Below are 22,850 nucleotides of genomic sequence, written 5' to 3'. Positions count from 1 at the left end.
GTTGTCTGCCTAGATGCATAAAAGTACATTGTGCCCCCTCCGTGTGCAGGGTGGGATATAGAAGCTTTGTCTATGGTGAAAGAATAAAAAAATGAATCTGGGTCATTGGATGGAAGATGACTTGTATAGATTTAGATGGAGGGTTCTCAGTGTATATTTCTTAAAAACCCAATGGAAGATGACTGGTATAGATTTAGATGGAGGGTTCTCAGTGTATATTTCTTGAAAACCCTCCAGTACTATTTACATATAGAACATAACTTTTACAGTAACCACCTCAAATCTCTCATATATCAATCAAGTTGTCCTTACAGTAACCACCTCAAATCTCTCATACATCAATCAAGTTGTCCTTACAGTAACCACCTCAGATCTCTCATATATCCTCAGATCTCTCAGATATCAATCAAGTTGTGCTTCATAAATAAGAAAAAAATTCAAACATGTACGAGTGCCCCTCTCCTATTAGATTTACACAAAACCGCACATACATATGTACTGTACGAGATTCCATGTATATTTGATTTCATTAGTAGCTTCTACTACATCAAGGACCATGCAAGAAATCCATACATTTGAGCATGCTGGTCACTAAAAGTATGTGAAGATCATCACCAATATTAGAGTACATGAGAACATTAATCTATCCACTTGAAATCATAACTAAACATACATTTCAAATTGCACGATCCCCGACCAAACACAACAGAAGAGACACACATACATAACTTATCAAGTGTAATATAGCAAGCGAGGATCATTTTCGGTACATCTCATGCAAAACTAATTATGAAGGACCAAAATAATCGCATTGCATCAACTTTTGCTACTTGACGGCACACAACAGAAAAGCTATTGCATCTGCCTCCATTACTACTGCTTATTGCTCATCAAGCTTCTTGTGCTGGGAGAGATCAAACCTAATAACAAATAAGATTCAATTAGCACATGTGTGTACAAGTGCCAAGCACTTATTGCCCATGATCTAATCAAATAAATATGCATCAACAATGCTATCTCGCTGTGTGCTGCACATACCACATGGAAGAAAAAATAGAGATGAATCAAATTCATCCCAAAACACAACCTGAGGTATGCTTCTATGCTGGAACTGGCAGAACTGCTAGCTATTTTGTGGATCATCCTAACTCTAATAATGGAACAGATTATAAAACATTATTTATCTTGTACAAAAAAACACTCTGGTGCAGATTCTGTTCATAGGTGAGATTGGCAACTACTGGCGAAATTAGGCAATACAAATATTTACATATAAAGTTCGGATAAACTTAGGCTAACAAGCAAATGCAGAATCATATTAGATATCAATCCTATAAACCTTTGGGATTTTCAAATAGACTAGCGTATGTTCAAATAAGAAAATAGCCGTATGATCAAATAGTATCCCTCGATGCATCTGGACAGTTCTATCACACAAAAGTAGTCATGATTCAAGAAGAATAATAGTAGCTATAACTAGTTAACCACATAGATAGTGCAATATTACACACACAACAATGGCAATTGTTCACATGTGAAAGAAAAATGTGCACCTAGAAAGAATAGAAGGCAAAATAGGAGCTACCTTGTGCATATTGGAAATCATGAAATCACCAAGTTAGGTCATCCTGTAATTAATCGTTGACCCTCAGGTCACATTTTCGTTGACAAGAAGATTTTTCGGCAAACAAGTGCGACTACTTTTCTTTTTCTGGAAGAAGAAGATATTCAGTTTTGTTTTGACTATAAAGCTTGAACAGAATGCATCGATCATATTAACAAAAAAAAAATAGGCATTCTCCAAAGCACCTACGGCCCTCCTCCTTAAATCTACAACCCACACCAGTAAATGGATTTTATTAGTTATTGATGCTTAGAGAAAAAATAATTTTCAACGAGAAAAATAAAAGGACCGTGGTCTTTTCCGCCCTTTCAAAGAGAGAGGAATTTGTTAAAATCTGCAAGCTCCAGGGTTCAAATACATGGAGATCGACAGGAAGCACAAAATGTAACAATACTTTTGTCGATTTACGGTCACCAGTCACCACTATCAAACAACACTAGAGACGAGGCCGCCATCTAAGCATATGCTACCATGCGATACAACCTAAAGGGGGTACTGAGAGTCTCCTGATACTGAGAGTCTAAATGTGTTGTACACAAAATCCAGATACTGAGAGTCTTCTGAAACATATCAAATTAAGGAAGTCATCTCCAATTTCCAGGTTGCAAATTAGAAGGTACAGTCTTATTTTACACGTGGAAGGTTACAATGAATGCAAACTGAAACAAGAATGATATACATCAACTTCTCGGTTAAATATATACCCTATTCTCTAAATATTTTGGTCAGGTGAATTCGATATTTAAAAATCTAAAACAACACATGAACACACTGCTAGTCATATTCAAGTTTCTCAGCCTCTCACCAGAATCTACTATGTCCATCTGGTTTTGCTCCAACTCTTTGTGCACTCCTTCAAAAATTAAAGGAGTAAGCTTGTCCGTTTTATCAAATATAGTTAAAACCACGGGTGAGGCGCTTTGGAGCTCAACTTCCATTGAACCACCTTTTTTGGAAAATACAAGATGCATATTTAAAAGTAGAACCAAATTCTGAACAAAAATCTAACATGTATGTTATGCAGCAGCCCAGCCCAGGAAGAAGGCCCAAGGCCTCACGACGCTCCAGGCTGCTGGACCGGGCCTGGAGGGCTGAGAAGGACAAGAGAGCAGAGACCGAAGACAAAGGGGGGCTCGCTGGAACAGAGGAGGGGGTCGACTAGCAGAAGAGAAACACTTTTCCCCTTTCGTTCTCCTCCCCTGGTGTATCCAAATTCATCTTCCTTCCTCTGTGAACGAATTGTGTATCTAGGGGCGTAACAATTGGTATCCAGAGTCGTTCGATCCATCTCGGGGACGCGTGATCCATCAGTCCGCAGTGCGGTGAGTGGCGGATTCGTCCGCCGTTGTAATTCCCATCGTTCGGCAGGAACCGCCGATCTGGTTGGTCGACCGGGTTCGGATCTGGCGCCGAAGAAGCGTGGCCCTTCGGCGGTCGAGCAGCAGATCTCGGCGGCGATGGGGACGGTGGAGCAGCAGAACATGGAGACCAACGCCAAACTCGACGACATCGTCGAACAGCTGAAGGGCATGACCGCGTGGATGAAGGCCATGGATTCCACGACAAAGAGCTTGTCCGAATCCGCAGCGCTTCTTCAGCTACACGCTGAGGACGCATCGACACGGCTGGAGGCGCTCGAGTCACCTCCGACGCGCCCCCAAGGCCCGGCCAGCGCGACCACGACGCCTCCGACTGTGGTGGTGCACGCGCACGGCGGGGAGCGGCCCAATGGGCACAGCGGGCATCACCAGTAACGGGGGCCGATTTTGGGGGATCCCCGATCCCCACATCCACCTCCGGCCAATGGTATGCCCTCCTTCGCCCCGTCGGCCGATCGGGAGTTCCCTTGTGATGATCGCCGAGTTTTGCATCCTACTCCTCGGTCACACTTGGGCAGTACACCCAAGATGGATTTTCCTAAATTCGATGGGGAAGATTACCAAGTGTGGTTGGACAATTGTGAACTATATTTTGAGATTTATGGGGTGTCTGAGCTAATGAAGGTCAAGTTTGCCGCTCTCAACTGTGTTGGGAGCGCGGCACTGTGGCTAAAAATGGCCCAGAAACGCCGGCAGTTTGTGCATTGGCACGACCTGCGCACTGCAGTTCAGGAGAAGTGGGGGAAGAACAAGCACAAATTCCACATGCGCCAGTTGCTGTTGCTTAGTCAAACTAGCTCGGTAGATGAGTATACTTCTAAATTTGACACCCTGCGACACCAAATCCTTCTAGCAGATCCACACACTAGTGAGGTGTTTTTTGTTGAGAGATATATAGCAGGCCTTCGTCCTAAAATTCGTTCTGCTGTTATATTGCATCAACCAGAGGATGTCGATACTGCTAGTTGTTTGGCCCTGTTGTGGGAAGTGGAGCTCGACAACGACAAGGCAGGCAGCAGCTCTAAGTCCAGCCAGTGATCGGTTGTCAAGCAATCAAGTCACGGGGACAAAAACAAGCATCAATCTGCACCAGAGGAAACGCGGAAGGTGGCAGAAAAGTTGGAGGCGCTCCGAGCTTACCGAAAGGCCAAGAACTTGTGCTTCAAGTGTGGAGACCCATGGGCACGCGGGCATAAGTGCCCCGACAAGGTGCCTCTTCACATTATGGAGGAGCTGCTGGATATTTTGCAGCTGGATGATCCTCCTGATCCCCAACACATGTCAGATTCTAGTTCAGAGGAAGAGGTGATGCTGCTTGCCAATCCTAGTTCTGCTACATCACCGGTGAAACGCAGAACCATGCGCCTTCAAGGCATGATCGGGAAGCGTACAGTCCTCATTCTGATTGATTCTGGGGCAAACTGTTCGTTCGTGGATGCAGACTTAGCAACAGAACTTCAACTTCCTACTTGGACAATACCGGCCGCCTCATTTGTCATTGCTGGTGGTGACGTTTTAACAGGCTCCTCTATGGTGCCACAATTGACATGGTGGACACAAGGCCACACATTCTGCCAGGATATGAAGGTGCTCCCTCTTGGCTGTTATGATCTCATCGTTGGGGCAGATTGGTTGGAAGGACACAGTCCCATGTGGGTGCATTGGCGGAGGAAATGGATGAGGTTCACACATGAAGGGCGTCGCATTACCCTAAAAGGGATACGCACGACGCCGAGCAAGTGTAAGCAGGTGTCAATTGGGAAGATGCGAGGCTTGCTACACCGAGGAGCAGTTCCACATGCAGTTCAAATCTAACCGATCCACCAGGAGCACGACTTGTCAGCAGTGCACGCGACTGAGCCGGAGAACCCAATTCCCCCAGAAGTGCAGTCCCTGTTGTCGGAGTTTGACGACCGTTTCTGCGCCCCGTCCAGCCTACCACCTCATCGAGAAGATGATCACACCATTCCATTGATCCCTGGCGCACAACCAGTTAGTGCACGGCCGTATCGATACACACCCCAACAGAAGGATGAAATAGAAAAACAGATCAAGGAGATGCTCCGCGCAGGTATCATCCGCCCCAGTTCGAGCCCCTTTGCTGCCCCAGTGCTGCTTGTGCGAAAAAAGGACGGAACGTGGCGTTTCTGTGTGGACTATCGCCAACTTAATGCAATCACGGTCAAGAACAAACATCCAATGCCGGTGGTGGATGAGATGTTGGACGAGATCTCAGGCGCAAAATGGTTCACCAAGCTGGACCTTCTCTCAGGGTATCATCAGATAAGAGTGGCCGATGAGGATGTGTTCAAAACAGCCTTCCGCACCCACCAGGGCCTGTACGAGTTCCTGGTAATGCCCTTTGGCCTCTCGCATGCACCCGGCTCTTTCCAGAGCATGATACACAAGGTTCTCAATCCTCTGCTCCGGCATGGTGTTTTGGCGTTTATGAATGATATTTTGGTGCATACAGCTACCTTGGAGGAACACCTACGTCGCCTACGTGAAGTATTGCAGCTGCTGCGGGATAATGAATTGGTGATCAAACGCTCTAAGTGTGCCTTCGCCCAGCCTCGGATCGAATACCTCAGGCACGTCATCGGTGCTGAGGGCGTGGCTACTGATCCGGCAAAGGTTGAGGCAGTGCAGACTTGGCCTATTCCCATTTCTGTCCGGGCTGTTCGAGGGTTTTTGGGTCTCACGGGGTACTATCGGAAGTTCATTCAGCATTACGGCGTGATTAGTCGACCAGTGACAGAGCTGTTAAAAAAAGGCAAAATTTTCCAGTGGACACAACCAGCAGAAACAGCTTTCCAGTTGCTCAAGAAGGCAATGATCGCAGCTCCGGTGTTGGCTGTACCCAATTTCCAGCAAACATTTGTCCTGGAGACCGATGCATGCAAGGATGGCATCGGGGCAGTCCTCATGCAGCAAGGGCACCCAGTGGCTTACTTGAGCAAAGGGCTCTGTCTAAAGAATCAAGCACTCAGCACGTACGAGAAGGAATGCCTCGCCATCCTGATGGCCGTGGACAAATGGAGGCCGTACCTACAGCACCAACATTTCATAATACGCACAGATCAGCAAGCCCTCTTGCATCTCGCCGACCAAAGATTGAGTACGGGGATCCAGCACAAGGCCTTTGTCAAACTAATGTGATTGGAGTACACTATCCAGTACAAGCGTGGCATCACAAATGCGGCGGCGGATGCTCTCTCCCGCCGAGACCAGCAGCAGTCCGTACTCGCCATATCATCGGCAATACCCTCATGGATGGAAACCCTGGTTGCTGGCTATGAGGAGGACACCAGTTCCAAGCAACTCTTGACCAAACTATCAGTAACAGGGAGAAATGACAAGGGCTACTCATTGGATAATGGTGTGCTTCGCTACAAAGGGCGTATTTGGGTTGGCCAAAACCCTTTGGCTCAGCAGCACATTATGTAGTCCCTCCATGCCACTGCACTTGGTGGCCATTCAAGGGTGCTTGCAACATATCAGCATGTCAAGAAACTCTTTGCCTGGACCAAAATGAAACGAGATGTTACAGAGTTTGTGCAAGGCTGCACCGTGTGTCAGCAGGCCAAGCCGGAACACTGTCGTCAACCTGGACTTCTTCAACCTCATGAGATTCCCCCTCATCCGTGGCACACTATAAGCTGGGATTTCGTGGAAGGGTTGCCTAAGTCAAACGGGTTTGAAGTGATTTTGGTTGTCATTGATAAGCTCACCAAGTTTGCCCACTTTCTGCCGCTCAAGCACCCATACACAGCTCACCAGGTGGCCCTCGTGTTCTTCGATCAAGTGTACCGCCTCCATGGCATGCCAGCAAGGATCATCTCCGACCGGGATCCGGTCTTCACAAGTACGTTCTGGCAGGAACTGTTTCGACTTTCAGATACCATCCTCAACATGAGCTCATCCCGACACCCCGAGACAGATGGTCAGACTAAACGCCTCAATCAGTGTCTCGAGGCTTTTCTTCGGTGTTCGATTCATGACAAGCCTGCCCAGTGGTCCAAATGGTTGACAGCAGTGGAACATTGGTACAACACATCGTATCACACAGCAGCGGGATGTACTCCATTTGAAGCATTATATGGGTATCTTCCTCGACCATTTGGGATATCAGCTCCGGCGTCTACTACTGACCTCCAAGACTTGGTGGCCGATCGGGAAGCAATCAGAGAGCTGCTACGACAACACTTGACGCGAGCTCAAGCAAGGATGAAACGGCAAGCGGACAAGCATCGCACGGAACGCTCCTTCCAAGTGGGCGATCAAGTGTTCTTGAAGGTTCAACCCTACCTCCAGAACTCCCTCGCGGCACGCCGTAACCAGAAGTTGGCGCTGAAGTTCTACGGGCCGTACCAAGTCCTCCAGCGAGTCGGTGCAGTCTCTTACAAGCTCCAGCTGCCAGCCAACTCCAGGATCCACGACGTCATCCATGTTTCCCAGCTCAAGAAGCAAGTTCCTCCACGGTTCTCCGTCGAGCCGGACATGGGCATGGTCGAACAAAGGAGCTTGACACTACTTCAACCGGCGACGATCTTGCAGATGAAGCTCGTTCAGCAAGGCGGTGCGGTCAAGCCAAAGTTCAAGATTCGCTGGAAGGATCGCCCAGACACCCACGACACTTGGGAAGACGCAATGGTGATGCATCAGTTTTCTTGTCTGACGGCTTGGGGACAAGCCGCTCCTAAAGGGATGGGGAGTGTTATGCAGCAGCCCAGCCCAGGAAGAAGGCCCAAGGCCTCACGACGCTCCAGGCTGCTGGACCGGGCCTGGAGGGCTGAGAAGGACAAGAGAGAAGAGACCGAAGACAAAGGGGGGCTCGCTGGAACAGAGGAGGGGGTCGACTAGCAGAAGAGAAACACTTTTCCCCTTTCGTTCTCCTCCCCTGGTGTATCCAAATTCATCTTCCTTCCTCTGTGAACGAATTGTGTATCCAGGGGCATAACAATGTACGTATACACTGCATATGTGTAAATTTCAATAGATGGATATGCTTCTTCTTGAACACAACACAGTACAAAATATGAGCTACAATGACAAATGTTGACAGACCCACGTGTTTTTGGATAGCATACCACAACTAAGTCCTATCAGTAAGCATCATGCTATGTTTAATCATCAAAGAATACCAGTGAAAGCCATCCAAGTCGTCATAGGAGAGGGAAGCTACCATTAGAGAGAAATCTATAGGAGGGAGAGGGGAGAGGGCAGTGGGAGAAACGCAGCTGACCTTGCTGCTGATCCTGCGAGGTGAAGGAGGCGAGGAGATCGAGCACCACCGGCTTGCCTCCGGTGAGATATTATTGGATCTAGGAGCACCGGGGAGGAGACCGTGGCAGCATCACGGCGGACTAGACCAGTACCAGGTTGCCTCCAGATCTAGAATATGCAGCTGAGCGGGCGGACCGCCCGCGACCACCAGGGAGGAGGAGACCGTGGCGGCAGCGGCGGCCCGGTCGCTGACGACGATGCGCAACGTGATGTTGGGTGCCCTGGGGACGGCCCCAAGAGACATGGATGCCGGAGTAGAAGGGGACGAGGCCGGGAGCAGGTGCCGTGGGAGTAGCTGTCGTCCACCAGGGAAGCACCGGATCTGCCTGGCCGCCGCCCCCGTCGACGAGAGGTTGTTGGGGGAACGGTGAAGCGAGCGACAGAGAGAGTCTATTTGAAGGGGAAGGACCTGACGCAAATTACTGGGAGCACGGGGACATATTTGCACAGAGTTGTGTCGTTATGAATACAGATCTATCCTCGCGAATCAGTAGTCTCTACTACTATTCTATCTCTAATCTCTCCCTAATAATAAAGCACGGATTGGGTCTTCGGGTTCACCGTCGCGGTGTTTTTACACAAAGGTCCCTTTATTTTTTTTATTGAACCCGCACTCCCTACTTTAGTGGATCTGGAAAAAACGTTTTGAGGGAAAACAGAGATGAGATGAGCAGGGCGGCTCGGTGGACCAAGGTGGTGCTGGTCGCGCGCGCATGGGAGAGGTGGCCGGAGCCGAGGATGACGCGAGGCGGCTTGGCAGGGGCTGCTCGGCTGACGGCCATGGCCGCGAAGGTCGGGTCCGCGCACGAAGCCGAGGCGAGGGGGAGAAACAGGGGGCTGAGAAGGGCAACAGAGCTCCACTGGAATGGAAGTCGGGCGCCGGGTCGATGCGCGAGCATGGGAGGCGCGGCTTCCTCCCGAGGATGGTGGCCCCATGGGAGGGGATCGAGAGAGAGGGGGGGTCGGGAGTGGGCGCTGCCGTCTCCTGCGCGTGACTGCGCTCGGGGGAGATGGGGATCGAGCAGATGCTCTCCCGTGACGTTAGGGTTGAGGGGGAGATGGGCCTTGGGTCGGCCCAGCTATGCAGCTCACCTCTATTTGGGCTTGTTCTTCCGGTCCAAGGCCTAAGCGAGGCAACATAACAATAATTTCGGTTTATCCAATAAATAGTCCCGTATGGATTTTTACATAAACTAGCAGAATGGAAAATCGCTAACAAAAAAGGAATTAAAGAGGGACTTGCATGTTTGTGGGAGATTATGGTGGGCAATGAGAAAAAGGAAAGACCCAGTAAATGGGTCTGGCATGCGTGGTGAAACGGAATTAAAGAGAGAGACTTGCATGAACGGTTGATGGGGGAAAAGGAAAGATCCATTAAATAGGCAAAAAAAATCCCTGATATTGCGACATGCATGACGGGGGCTAACAAAAACAGAATTAAATAATGGTGTGAATATACTAAGTAGAACATTTAGTCAAAATATCATATTGTATTTTTTTTCGCGCGTGACTTCTGACCGCTATATTTTTGTATGAGGGTGATTCTTTAGCTAATTTGCACAATATGTTGTATCTACCTATTTTGTGAGTGATGTGCTAGCGCTTTTGTCGCTTTTCTAACATATTCCTGGCAAACTTATTAGCACAACATTTCCTTGTATTGGCAAATCTAGCCCTGATGTTAATTCCGCTTTATACTATATTGTGTAGCGTAGCCTTTCAACATTTGCATTTTATGAGAATATTGTGGACACTTGATTTTTAGTTACATTATTTTAGTTTCTAATATGTTGACATAGAGAGAGAATAAGCCGTAACACGAGTGGGGTGTTGTGTTCAAATGGAGGATGTAGAAATAGAGGACGTGGACATGTGTGTGTGTGGAGCAAATGGGCAGGGTTTTGGATCGTTTTATTGTGTTTTCTTCCGTTACAACACATGGGCATATTTGAGAAGAACTATTGCTCCACGGAGAAGAATGTGCGGCGAATTTTCCTTTGCAAATATTTTTTTGATGATAAGGATTTCTTTTCTCCCGTTGCAACGCACGGGTCCTTTTGCTAGTAATAATAAAGCACGGATTGACTCCGAGGGTTCACCGTTATAATACGCTTTTGCCCAGTCGTAATATATTTTTACAATTTGTATAAATGAAATCATAATATAAACGAGGTGGTACTAATTTGGCAATGTCCAACGACCCTTCCTCTCGATCCCATCTAGACCCTACAGTTTTGATTATTCAACCCGCACGGTTCGGTGAATTATGAAAAAACGGTCCGAGAGGGCTACAGATCAAGCGGCGGCGCTCCCGATCGGATCGGGAGCAGGACGACGACGGCGAACACATGAAGGGCGCGGGCGGCACACTGCCCGGGCGAGAGGAGGAGCAAAAGGGCACGCACGGAGGCGGGGCCGTATGCATCGGACGTGCACGCTCGCCCGCAGTCAACGGGGACACATCGGCCGTCCATGGCAACTCGGATCGATGCAGGAGAACGAGGGGAGGGTCTCGCGAGGGTCGGGAATGGAGCGGAGGCGGGTGGAACGGGCGATTCGAAGGGGCTGCGGCGACGAGCAACTCCGTAGGCGGCGACCTGCGGGGTTCAAGCGGCGGTTGCCATGAAGGTCGGGCGGCGGCTCTGCCTAGCCACGGTTCCTGCCTTCTCCCAGCCTAGCCCACACCGCACCCGCGCGCCTCACCCTACACCGTTTTCGGACGCCCGCCGTTTCTCTGCTGCTGCAGTAGCCGCCGCCTCCCCGTGCCTGGCTCCCGCATCCTGCTCGACCTCGAGTTCTCGCAGTTCCGTCGTTTCCTCGTTGGAGAAGATGAGCGCGGTAGGTTTACTTTGTAAAGTGTGGAAGCTCACATCTTGCGCAAAGGCTACGCCCTGCTGAGATGGCTAACCTAGCAATTCTACATTCCAAAGGTCAAGGGATCAAATCCCAAAGGCAACGCGTTTCTTTCTGAATTTTTTGCTCGCCCACGAATTTACATTCTCAAAAGAAAAGGTAGCAGTAACCAAGTAGTTTTTATTTTTTATAATATGGTTTAATTATGATCCACATATGTTATCTTTGTACATTCTACAAGTTCTTAAGCTCACTATGAAAAATCAAAAGTTTCTTTTATAAGGTTCACTAGCTGCTTCATGTACTGATAAGTTCCATTACTTTGAAAGATTTTAGCTTCACGTTGCTCTTTTTAGGTGTCATTTGCACTTGAAGACCAGGATCGAGGTAGGAGGTGAGGAAGTGGGGTTCACGCTGTGCGCTAGGGTTATGGGGTTGGCTGGGCCTTAAGTGGGACGGCCTGGCCGGTTGGCCCAGCTGGCTGGCAGGCTGCTGCTCAAAACAAGTTCGATGTATATAGCTTTTTCTTTGCCGATAACTCGATCTGATTTTTTTCATGTCTATGCTATAGAAGAGCCAATAGTATTCAAGTGTAGTTTCTCACACAATAGTACTGGACGTACTCATTGTTAAAGTCAGTTATAGTGTAAGAAAATCAAAGAAAAACATGTGGTGTGAATAATGAATGAGATGACATGCCTTTTAGATGTTCTTCAACAATTTATGTTCTACTCTTTATTTATAAGGTGAAACATAATTGCCTATAGTACTGCCATATACGGTTTTAGCAAGCACATGCGTTTGATTTTTTATTATTATTTTTTTAAAACATAGTACAGACGCACGCGCTCATACATACGACCCTTATGAACGAACACGCGCACATTTTATCCTTATGAGCACCTACGATAAATTGAACCGACACATCATTTTGAGATTGATGAAGTCACCACAGACACGTTCGTAGTCGATCAGAACGTCTAGCTCCCACTAAATGCACATCCCTGAAAGACTTCAAATAAATCTAGAAAAATACGAGCACCAGTGTCAAGTATAGGATTTGAACTCTGATGGGCTATGGTTACCACTGCCCTCCTAATCATCCAATCATAGGTTGATTCTCATATTTTAATTTTTTTTCTACCCGTTGCAACGCACGGGGCCTTTTGCTAGTAAACAATCGAACAAGAACTTTCTTACGTGTATCCCGTAATTAGTCCCACAACACCGCACGAACCAATTTACACCACACGATTAGGTTCATTAGTCTAAATCTAACTGTCATCATCAATCAAATATTTGTATGGTGTGCACGTAGCAATTCCGAATGATTGACTGTACTCCACCAGGAGAGGCTGTGTAACGCGCCGGATCTGATGCGCCAGGTGTCTGCCAGCTATTCGCCATTGTTGCCATGTCATTTGCTTGCGTGTTGCATTTTATCATGTCATCATGTGCATTTCATTTTGCATACGTGTTCATCTCATGCATCCGAGCATTTTTCCCGTTGTCCGTTTTGCAATCCGGCGCTCCTATGCCCTTCGGCATTCCTCTTTTGTCTCCTGTTGTGTGTGGGTGCTAAACATTCTCGGAATGGCCCGAGTCTTTCCAAGCGGCCTTGGTATACCACCGGTAGACCGCCTGTCAAGTTTCGTGCCATTTGGAGGTCGTTTGATACTCCAACGGTTAACCGGGTAACCGTAAAAGCCTCCTTCTCTTTGCAGCCCAACACCTCCTCCAAAGTGGCCCAAAACCTAGCAAACTCCCCTTCATGCTCTCGGTCGTTTGATCACGATCGCGTGGCCAAAAACCGCTCCTCATTTGAACTCTCCTAACTCCCTCTACCTATATAAAGGCCCTCCCCTTCCATTTTCGCGGATGAATTCTCCCCCAAACCCTAAAAATTCCCTCTCCGCGCCGGACGTGTCTGTCCGCGCCAGACAAAAACCCCGCCGCCGCTCCCAGCCTCTCCCGGCGCGCCACGTGTCCTCCGCCGCAGTCCCAGCGCCACCGGCCCGCGGAGCCCATCCAGGGCCCGCGCGGGCCCAGATCCGTCGCCACCCGGCCCGCGCCGCCGCCGCCGGCCCGTCGCCCGCCTCCCAGCCGCCCGGTCGCGGTTCCGCCTACTGGCCGCCCGTCGCTGGCCGCCGCCGCGGGTGCCGCCCCGCACCGGCGCCGCCCTCCGGCCGCCGTGCCCCGCCGGTGCCTCCCCGCCGCCTTCGCTGGTCGCCGCCAGCGCCCGCGAGGCCCGCTCGCCCTCGCCGCCGCTCCGGCCGGAGTTCGCCAGAGCGCGAGCCTGGCCGCCCCGCGCCTCCTCCGTCGGAGACCCTCCGTCCTGCCGCCTCCTCCCGTGCGAGCTCCGCGCCGCCCGGAGCTCCTCGTCGTCGGCGCCTCCCTTCGGCCGCCCCCGGCTCTCTCCGGCCGCCGCGCCCTTTCTCCGGCGAGGTTGCTCCGGCGATCCTCGGGAACCGCGCCCCGATCTGGATCTGAGATCCTGAGGTTGACTTCCCCCCTCCAAAAATTGCTAAGTCCCCGAATCTGCAGTAATTTTCATGCCATGTTCGTCATGCCGTATCTCTGCATCTGTAGCTCCGTTTTGTGCGTGTAATATGTCAAATTGTTCGCCTCGACAAGTACATCATTTAATTCCATTGCATCATATTCATTTGAGATCATCTTGATGCCTGAATCTTCGTTGTAAGAATGCTTCATGATATTTTCTGCTGTCTGTTATCAGAACGAGCTCTTTTGTCATTTTTGACATGATTGATGTATGCATCCTATGAGGTTGATGTCTACATGTGTTTTGAACTATGCCATGTCTTCTTTACAGAGATGCTTACCATGTATTTTTGTGATCAATGTGGTGACTAGCACAAGCATGCAAACTAGGCATCGTGATGTTACTGATTTTAGTCCCTGTTCTGCTGTAATTTTGATGCCATGTAAACTTGATGCTACAGAGAGATCCATGCATATTTTGAGATACTTCAGTAAGGGTGTTTTGAACAAATGGTTATTGTCTATCCATTCATGCCCTTGTTTGTAATTATGGAGTAGTCTAGCATGTCATTTTCGTGCTCTACTTTTGCTTCAAAATGTTTCCTGGCAGATTATTTACGTGTTATTCAATTTGGCCAAGCTTGCTATAGTTGATCCTTGCATGCTATGAACTTGTTCTTGACTTGGTTGGTTACACAAACATGTCTTCTTGATGATGATATGCTTATCTTGTCATGCAATGACTTGTGGTGAGTGAATCGAGCTTGTTAAGTAGGGTACTTGATGTTGCTGTTTTGCTAGGCTGAATCTGTTATTTCGTGATGCTATATAAACATGTTGCTACTAATCATTATATGCATAATCTGGAGATGTTCTATAAACATGTTTTGATCTACATGTCATCCTCTATCCATCCATGCCCCTGGTAGCATTTATAGCTTGCTGTAGATTGTTCATATCTTGCTCCAAAGTTGCTTCATAATGTTGCTGTCAGCCTGTTAACATTAAGTTCAGTTGTTGTCATGTGTTTCCCTAGTGATCCATGCACCCTATGACCATGCTATTGCCATTCTTAGCTTCACAAATATGTCTTCTTACTGTTGGTTGCCTTGCCATGCCATGTATTGCTCTGTAGTGAGTTGCACAAGCTCATCAACATGCCTTCATAATTATGTTTCTGCCATGTATGAATATGTATAATAACTTGCCATGTTTACATGAGTGCCATCATATTTTCTGATCCTTTTTGGCTTAATGTCAGTAAGGGTCTTTTGATCTATGATATTAGTAGATTCATGTCATGCCTTTGTTTGCCATGATAAGTTCCTGTAACATGTTTTTTGATAGCTCTGAACATTGCATCGTGATGTTATTTTCTGCAAAGTCTAAAATTGTTATTACTTGCAATCTTACCATGTGTGTTTGAGCATGTTGTAGTGATTTCTGGAGATAGCTCAGTGTTCATGTTTTGTAATGCTTTACCTGTACATCATGCCCATGTCTTTTGTTTTCATGTTGAGATGCTGTAGCATGTTGTTTTGATGCTTGCAATATGCCTAGTTGCTGTTTTGGACAAATTGTTGCTATAACTTGTATAGTGTGTATGTGTTGAACCGTTGCTCCGTTTTGAGTGTGCTATATATGAAACTTGCTTAGAATTGCATGTATATTCATATTATCATGTTGCATCCATGTTTTGAGAGTGTTTGCTTGATGTTTGGGTGCATTTTGCATCAATGCCATGTTTAACTTGTCTTGCTCATATCTTCTAGGCCGTAGCTCCGAATTAAATGAACTTTATATGTAACTTGACTAGAATCTCGTGTAGATCATCTTTGTGCATCTTAACTTGCTGTTTAACAACTTGAACATAAGGTTTATTCAGATCTGGACCAATTTCGAAATTTGCATATGAGGACTTACCGGAATTGTTATATGTTGTTCCCGGCCTCATTTAAACTTACCTTGATGTGTTGCTCTTGTTTGCATCATCTCTTGTTATGAGTAGCCTTCATGTAGCTTTGTCATGCATCATGCTTGTTGTGCATCATGCCTTGTTCATGTGTGGTGTGTTTACCTTGTTGTGTGTTTCTTCTCGATAGTTCCTGTTTCGTTGCGATCGTGAGGATTCGTTCGTCTACGCTTGGTTCGGCTTCATCCGTTCGTCTTCTCCATGGACTCGTTCTTCTTCCTTGCGGGATTTCAGGCAAGATGACCGCTACCCTGGATCTCACTACTATCATTGCTATGCTAGTTGATTCGTTCTATCGCTATGCTGCGCTACCTATCACCTGTTTATCGAGCCATCCCAAATTGCCATGTCAGCCTCTAACCTTTGACACCTTCCCTATGCAAACCGTTGTTTGGCTATGTTAGCGCTTTTGCTCAACCCCTCTTATAGCGTTGCTAGTTGCAGGTGAAGTTGAAGATTACTCCATGGTGGACAGGATTTATGTTTGGGATATCACAATATCTCTTATATTATTAATGCATCTATATACTTGGTAAAGGGTGGAAGACTCGGCCTTTTGCCTAGTGTTTTGTTCCACTCTTGCCGCCCTAGTTTTCGTCATACCGGTGTTATGTTCCCGGATTTTGCGTTCCTTACGCGGTCGGGTGATTTATGGGACCCCCTTGACAGTTCGCTTTGAATAAAACTCCTCCAGCAAGGCCCAACCTTGGCTTTACCATTTGCCTCACCACCACCTATCCCTTTCCCTTGGGTCGGCCAACCCGAGGGTCATCTTTATTTTAGCCCCCCCGGGCCAGTGCTTGTCTAAGTGTTGGTCCGAACCGAGTGATGTCCGGCGCCCCCTGGGCAACCAGGGTCTATGCCAACCCGACGTCTGGCTCATCCGGTGTGCCCTGAGAACGAGATATGTGCAGCTCCTATCGGGATTTGTCGGCACAGCGGGAGGTCTTGCTGGTCTTGTTTTACCATTGTCGAAATGTCTTGTAAACCGGGATTCCGAGTCTGATCGGGTCTTCCTGGGAGAAGGTCTATTTCTTCGTTGATCGCGAGAGCTTGTCATGGGCTAAGTTGGGACACCCCTGCAGGGTATAATCTTTCGAAAGCCGTGCCTGCGGTTATAGGCAGATGGGAATTTGTTAATGTCCGGTTGTAGATAACTTGACACCAGATCCGAATTAAAATGCATCAACCGCGTGTGTAGCCGTGATGGTCTCTTTTCGGCGGAGTTCGGGAAGTGAACACGGTTTCTGAGTTATGTTTGAAGTAAGTAGGAGTTCAGGATCACTTCTTGATCTTTACTAGTTGCCGACCGTTCTGCTTGCTCTCTTCTCGCTCTTATTTGCGTATGTTAGCCACCATACTTGCTTAGTCGCTGCTGCAACCTCACCACTTTACCCCTTCCTTTCCCATTGAGCTTTGCTAGTCTTGATACCCATGGTAATGGGATTGCTGAGTCCTCGTGGCTCACAGATTACTACAACAACAGTTGCAGGTACAGGTTATGCGATGATCATGACGCGAGAGCGATGCTTGCTTGCGTTGAGTTCTTCTTCTGCTTCTTCTTCGATCAGGGGATAGGTTCCAGTTCGGCAGCCTGGGCTAGCAGGGTGGATGTCGTTTGAGTTTCTGTTTGTGATTCATCCGTAGCCGGATGATGCTCTTATGTATTGTGATGTTGTAATCGTGTGGCATTGTATGCCTCTTGTATGTATCCCTATATATTATGTAATGTTGATGTAATGATATCCACCTATGCAAAAGCGTTCCAATATGCGGGTCTATCCTTGGTGGGACCTTCGAGTTCCTTTTGGATAGGGTCGCATATTGGGCGTGACAAGTTGGTATCAGAGCCTCGACCGACCTTAGGAGCCCCTTGATTGATCGTGTATTTTGGCTGTTATTGAGTCTAGAAGAAAACTGTTTTCAGAGTCTAGTTATATCGGAGAATAGGAATTCTTTTTACTCCTCAGCCCCTTCGTCGCTCTGGTAAGGAATCTTGACGTAGGTGTTTTGAACTACTCCTCTTCCCTTTCAAATTTTCTTTAGGATCACGCAGTTGGTTTTCCGATCGTTGGTTCTCTTCTCTTTCATCCGGTGCATTTCTCGTCAAGTCGACTCGAGCCTCTTCATCTTTGCCAAGTTCAATCCTCAGTTCGTTCTCAGCGAAGTTGTTTCTTTGTCCTCCGTTGTTTTCTTTCCCACCTGCCCACCCTTCTTCTTCTCGGAACTGGAGTCCGTAATCGAGTATCCATCCTACTCGTGCGAAGCCTTTGCATTCTTTCAACTGGTGTTTTTATCTTCAAGATATTCGTCGATTTCCCCTTCCAAGATGTCTTTGTTTTCCCGCCCTCCCACCCTTTTCTTCCCGGAGTCTGACTCTTTGTCGACCATCGATTTTCATTCGTGTGGAGCCTCTTCAGTCTTTCATCAATTGTTTCAACCGGTGAATTCTCTTTTGTCTGACATTCTTCATCTCTTTTCCGGTGGACCCAATTCAAATTTTCGGGTTGATCATATTCTTTTCCTTGGATCAAGTGTTCTCCTTGCTCGTTCGCCTCTCGCCAATTTATCCTTCCGGAGTGTTCAAGTCATCTCAGAAGATTCGTCTGTGTTTGAATTAATTCGAGGTTGTCACCTCATTCAAATATTTCAATTGTTCCGGTGCTTCATTTATCTGTTCAACAATCCTTTCCAACGGTGTTTTCTCTTCAGTGGGCCCTAACCCATAGGTCTTTTCCCAGGATCTTACCTGACTCTTCTTATTTTCCCGGAGCTATTCCTAATTCTTTTCGAAGAGTGATGTAAGAATGAATTTCATCAGTCAGATGCCTTTCCAAGATCGATTTCAAATCATTTCATTGTTGGCTCAACCTCTCTGCTTTTCTCACCCATCCGGAGTATTTCAGGAGTTGATTTCTGTTTCTTTTCATCGGAGGCCATCGTTCCAGTCATTGTTCTCTATTTATCCCGGCATATCTGTCAAGTGTTCTTTAATTATCTCATGATCTCTTCGTTCTTTTGCATCTAAATCCCCTCGAGCTTATTTGTTCTTCTAATCCTTCCCGGTGTTTCATTCTCTGCCGTCAGTCATTTCCGAATTCTTACGGTGGTTCCTTCAGACTCTTTTCCTTGATTATCATTTTAATCCATTCGTTCTTTTCAATCCTACCGGTGGTTCATGAAGACTTTCTCAAGTTTTGTGCTATGTTCCCCCTTAATCCTTTTTCAACGAGAATAAGTAGGATGCAAAATCCATTGGTTGTCATCAATTTAACTTGATGAAGGATAAGCATACAATAAATCTTATTCTTATTTCATCCAAGTGAGTAATCTTTTCCTTCGGAGTTTGTTCTTATTGAATAAATTCTAGTTCCAAGTGTTTTCATCTATTCTTTTCCGGAGTTCAAATTTCCTCGGTCATTTCGCCGGAACCTCCATCTAAATCATCGCAAGGCTCATCTTATTCTTTCATCCTTCATTCTGTCTTATCATCCTTTTGTTACCGGAGTTCTTCATGGTGGTTCCTTATGATTTAATTCATTCTTTCAAACAGTTCATCAAAATCTTGTTGTGGAGTTCAAGTATCTTTTCTTCTCGCGTCTCGAAGTGCAATTAATTCTCCGTATTCTTTTGAAGTGGAGTTTTGCATTTCTTCTCTCTAGCTTCCTTCCTCAGAACCTCATTCTTTGAATCTTCAACAACTTCTTCTTGTTGATTTTCAACAATTCAACTTCTTCTCATTTCCTTCCGGAGGTCTTTTCGTTTCATGCCTTCCAGGTCAATGTTGTTCTCCTCATAATCATCCTCTTCTAGTTCTGTTCTATCTTTCCATTTCAGCCGGAGTGCTGCCTAATCCTTTTCAGTCTTATTTGTTCTTAGCTCTGTTTCTAACCCTGTAGTGGTTCATGGTCTATATCTGATTCCGTGAGCTTTCGAGTCTCGTCATTCCTCGCATGTCGTTCCTCTCTTCTCTCGAAGTGCTCTTGATTCTTTTGCTTCTTCTCTTGAGTTCTTGCTTCTCCTCATCACCTTGTTCCCTCCGTCTCGGTCCTAAAGATCTCGGACGTAATCTCTGTTAGTGGAGGAGTGTTGTAACGCCCCGGATCCGATGCGCCAGGTGTCTGCCAGCTATTCGCCGTCGTTGCCATGTCATTTGCTTGTGTGTTGCATTTTATCATGTCATCATGTGCATTTCATTTTGCATACGTGTTCGTCTCATGCATCCGAGCATTTTCCCCGTTGTCCGTTTTGCAATCCGGCGCTCCTATGCCCTTCGGCGTTCCCCTTTTGTCTCCTGTTGTGTGTGGGTGCTAAACGTTCTCAGAATGGCCCAAGTCTTGCCAAGTGGCCTTGGTATACCACCGGTAGACCGCCTCTCAAGTTTCGTGCCATTTGGAGGTCGTTTGATACTCCAACGTTTAACCGGGTAACCGTAAAAGCCTCCTTCTCTTTGCAGCCCAACACCCCCTCCAAAGTGGCCCAAAACCTATCAAACTCCCCTCCATGCTCTCGGTCGTTCGATCACGATCGCGTGGCCGAAAACAGCTCCTCATTTGGACTCTCCTAGCTCCCTCTACCTATATAGAGGCCCCCCCTTCCATTTTCGCGGATGAATTCTCCCCCAAACCCTAAAAATTCCCTCTCCGCGCCGAACGTGTCCGTACACGCCGGACAAAAACCCCGCCGCCGCTCCCAGCCTCTCCCGACGCGCCACGTGTCCTCCACCGCCGTCCCAGCGCCGTCGGCCCGCGGAGCCCATCCGGGGCCCGCGCGGGCCCAGATCCGCCGTCGCCCGGCCGCGCGCCGCCGCGCCGGCCCGTCGCCCGCCTCCCCGCCACCCGGTCGCGGTTCTGCCTCCTGGCCGCCGTCGCCGGCCGCCGCCGCGGGCGCCGCCGCAGGTGCCGCTCCGCACTGGCGCCGCCCTCGGCCGCCGTGCCCCGCCGGTGCCTCCCCGCCGCCTCTGCTGGTCGCCGCCAGCGCCCGCGAGGCCCGCTCGCCCTCGCCGCGCTCCGGCCGGAGTTCGCCGGAGCGCGAGCCCGGCCGCCCCACGCCTCCTCTGCCGGAGACCCTCCGTCCTGCCGCCTCCTCCCGTGCGAGCTCCGCGCCGCCCAGAGCTCCTCGTCGTCGGCGCCTCCCTCCGGCCGTCCCCGGCTTTCTCCGGCCGCCGCGCCCTTTCTCCGGCGAGGTTGCTTCGGCGATCCTCGAGAACCGCGCCCCGATCTGGATCTGAGATCCTGAGGTTGACTTTCCCCCTCCAAAAATTGCTGTCCCCGAATCTGCAGTAATTTTCATGCCATGTTCGTCATGCCGTATCTCTGCATCCGTAGCTCCGTTTTGTGCGTGTAATATGTCAAATTGTTTGCCTCGACGAGTACATCATTTCATTCCGTTGACTTATATTCATTTGAGGTCATCTTGATGCCTGAATCTTTGTTGTAAGAGTGCTTCATGATGTTTTCTGCTGTCTGTTATCAGAACGAGGTCTTTTGTCATTTTTGCCATGATTGATGTGTGCATCGTATGAGGTTGATGTCTACATGTGTTTTGAACTATGCCATGTCTTCTTTACAGAGGTGCTTACCATGTATTTTTGTAATCAATGTGGTGACTAGCACAAGCATGCAAACTAGGCATCATGATGTTACTGATTTTAGTCCCTGTTCTGCTGTAATTTTGATGCCATGTAAACTTGATGCTACAGAGAGATCCATGCATATTTTGAGATACTTCAGTAAGGGTGTTTTGAACACATGGTTATTTTCTATCCATTCATACCCTTGTTTGTAATTATGGAGTAGTCTAGCATGTCATTTTCGTGCTCTACTTTTGCTTCAAAATGTTTCCTGGCAGATTATTTACGTGTTATTCAATTTGGCCAAGCTTGCTATAGTTGATCCTTGCATGCTATGAACTTGTTCTTGACTTGGTTGGTTACACAAACATGTCTTCTTGACGATGCTATGCTTATCTTGTCATGCAATGACTTGTGGTGAGTGAATCGAGCTTGTTAAGTAGGGTACTTGATGTTGCTGTTATGCTAGGCTGAATCTGTTATTTCGTGATGCTATATAAACATGTTGCTACTAATCATTATATGCATAATTTGGAGATGTTCTATAAACATGTTTTGATCTACATGTCATCCTCTATCCATCCATGCCCCTGGTAGCATTTATATCTTGCTGCAAATTGTTCATATCTTGCTCCAAAGTTGCTTCATAATATTGCTGTCAGCCTGTTAACATTAAGTTCAGTTGTTGTCATGTGTTTTCCTAGTGATCCATGCACCTATGACCTTGCTATTGCCATTCTTAGCTTCACAAATATGTCTTATTATTGTTGATTGCCTTGCCATGCCATGTATTGCTATGTAGTGAGTTGCACAAGCTCATCAACATGCCTTCATAATTATGTTCCTGCCATGTATGAATCTGTATAATAACTTGCCATGTTTACATGAGTGCCATCATATTTTCTGATCCTTTTTGGCTTAATGTCAGTAAGGGTCTTTTGATCTATGATATTAGTAGATTCATGCCATGCCTTTGTTTGCCATGATAAGTTCCTGTAACATGTTTTTTGATAGCTCTAAACATTGCATCGTGATGTTATTTTCTGCAAAGTCTGAAATTGTTATTACTTGCAATCTTACCATGTGTGTTTGAGCATGTTCTAGTGATTTCTGAAGATAGCTCAGTGTTCATGTTTTGTAATGCTTTACCTGTACATCATGCCCATGTCTTTTGTTTTCATGTTGAGATGCTGTAGCATGTTGTTTTGATGCTTGCAATATGCCTAGTTGCTGTTTTGGACAGATTGTTGCTATAACTTGTATAGTGTGTATGTGTTGAACCGTTGCTCCGTTTTGAGTGTGCTATATATGAAACTTGCTTAGAATTGCATGTAGATTCATATTATCATGTTGCATCCATGTTTTGAGAGTGTTTGCTTGATGTTTGGATGCATTTTGCATCAATGCCATGTTTAACTTGTTTTGCTGATATCTTCTAGGCCGTAGCTCCGAATTAAATGAACTTTATATGTAACTTGACTAGAATCTCGTGTAGATTATCTTTGTGCATCTTAACTTGCTGTTTAACAACTTGAACATAAGGTTTATTCAGATCTGGACCAATTTCGAAATTTGCATATGAGGACTTACCAGAATTGTTATATGTTGTTCCCGGCCTTATTTAAACTTACCTTGATGTGTTGCTCTTGTTTGCATCATCTC

At 47.2% G+C, this 22,850-nt stretch overlaps 1 long non-coding RNA gene across 1 annotated transcript; it reads right to left on the bottom strand.

Moving 5' to 3' along the window:
* Positions 1-501: 501 nt before the first annotated feature.
* LOC123091617 (uncharacterized) lies at positions 502-8,766 on the bottom strand. The gene is made up of 2 exons (XR_006443372.1): positions 8,249-8,766; positions 502-920 (listed from the first exon to the last, which is right to left on the bottom strand). It is a non-coding gene; the product is annotated as an uncharacterized lncRNA (long non-coding RNA).
* Positions 8,767-22,850: the final 14,084 nt, after the last annotated feature.

This window comes from Triticum aestivum, chromosome 4B (genome assembly GCF_018294505.1).
Source record: "Triticum aestivum cultivar Chinese Spring chromosome 4B, IWGSC CS RefSeq v2.1, whole genome shotgun sequence".
Classification (NCBI taxonomy): domain Eukaryota; kingdom Viridiplantae; phylum Streptophyta; class Magnoliopsida; order Poales; family Poaceae; genus Triticum; species Triticum aestivum.
Note: the sequence above shows the minus strand (reverse complement) of the source record. Positions and strands in the feature narration are given on the sequence as shown.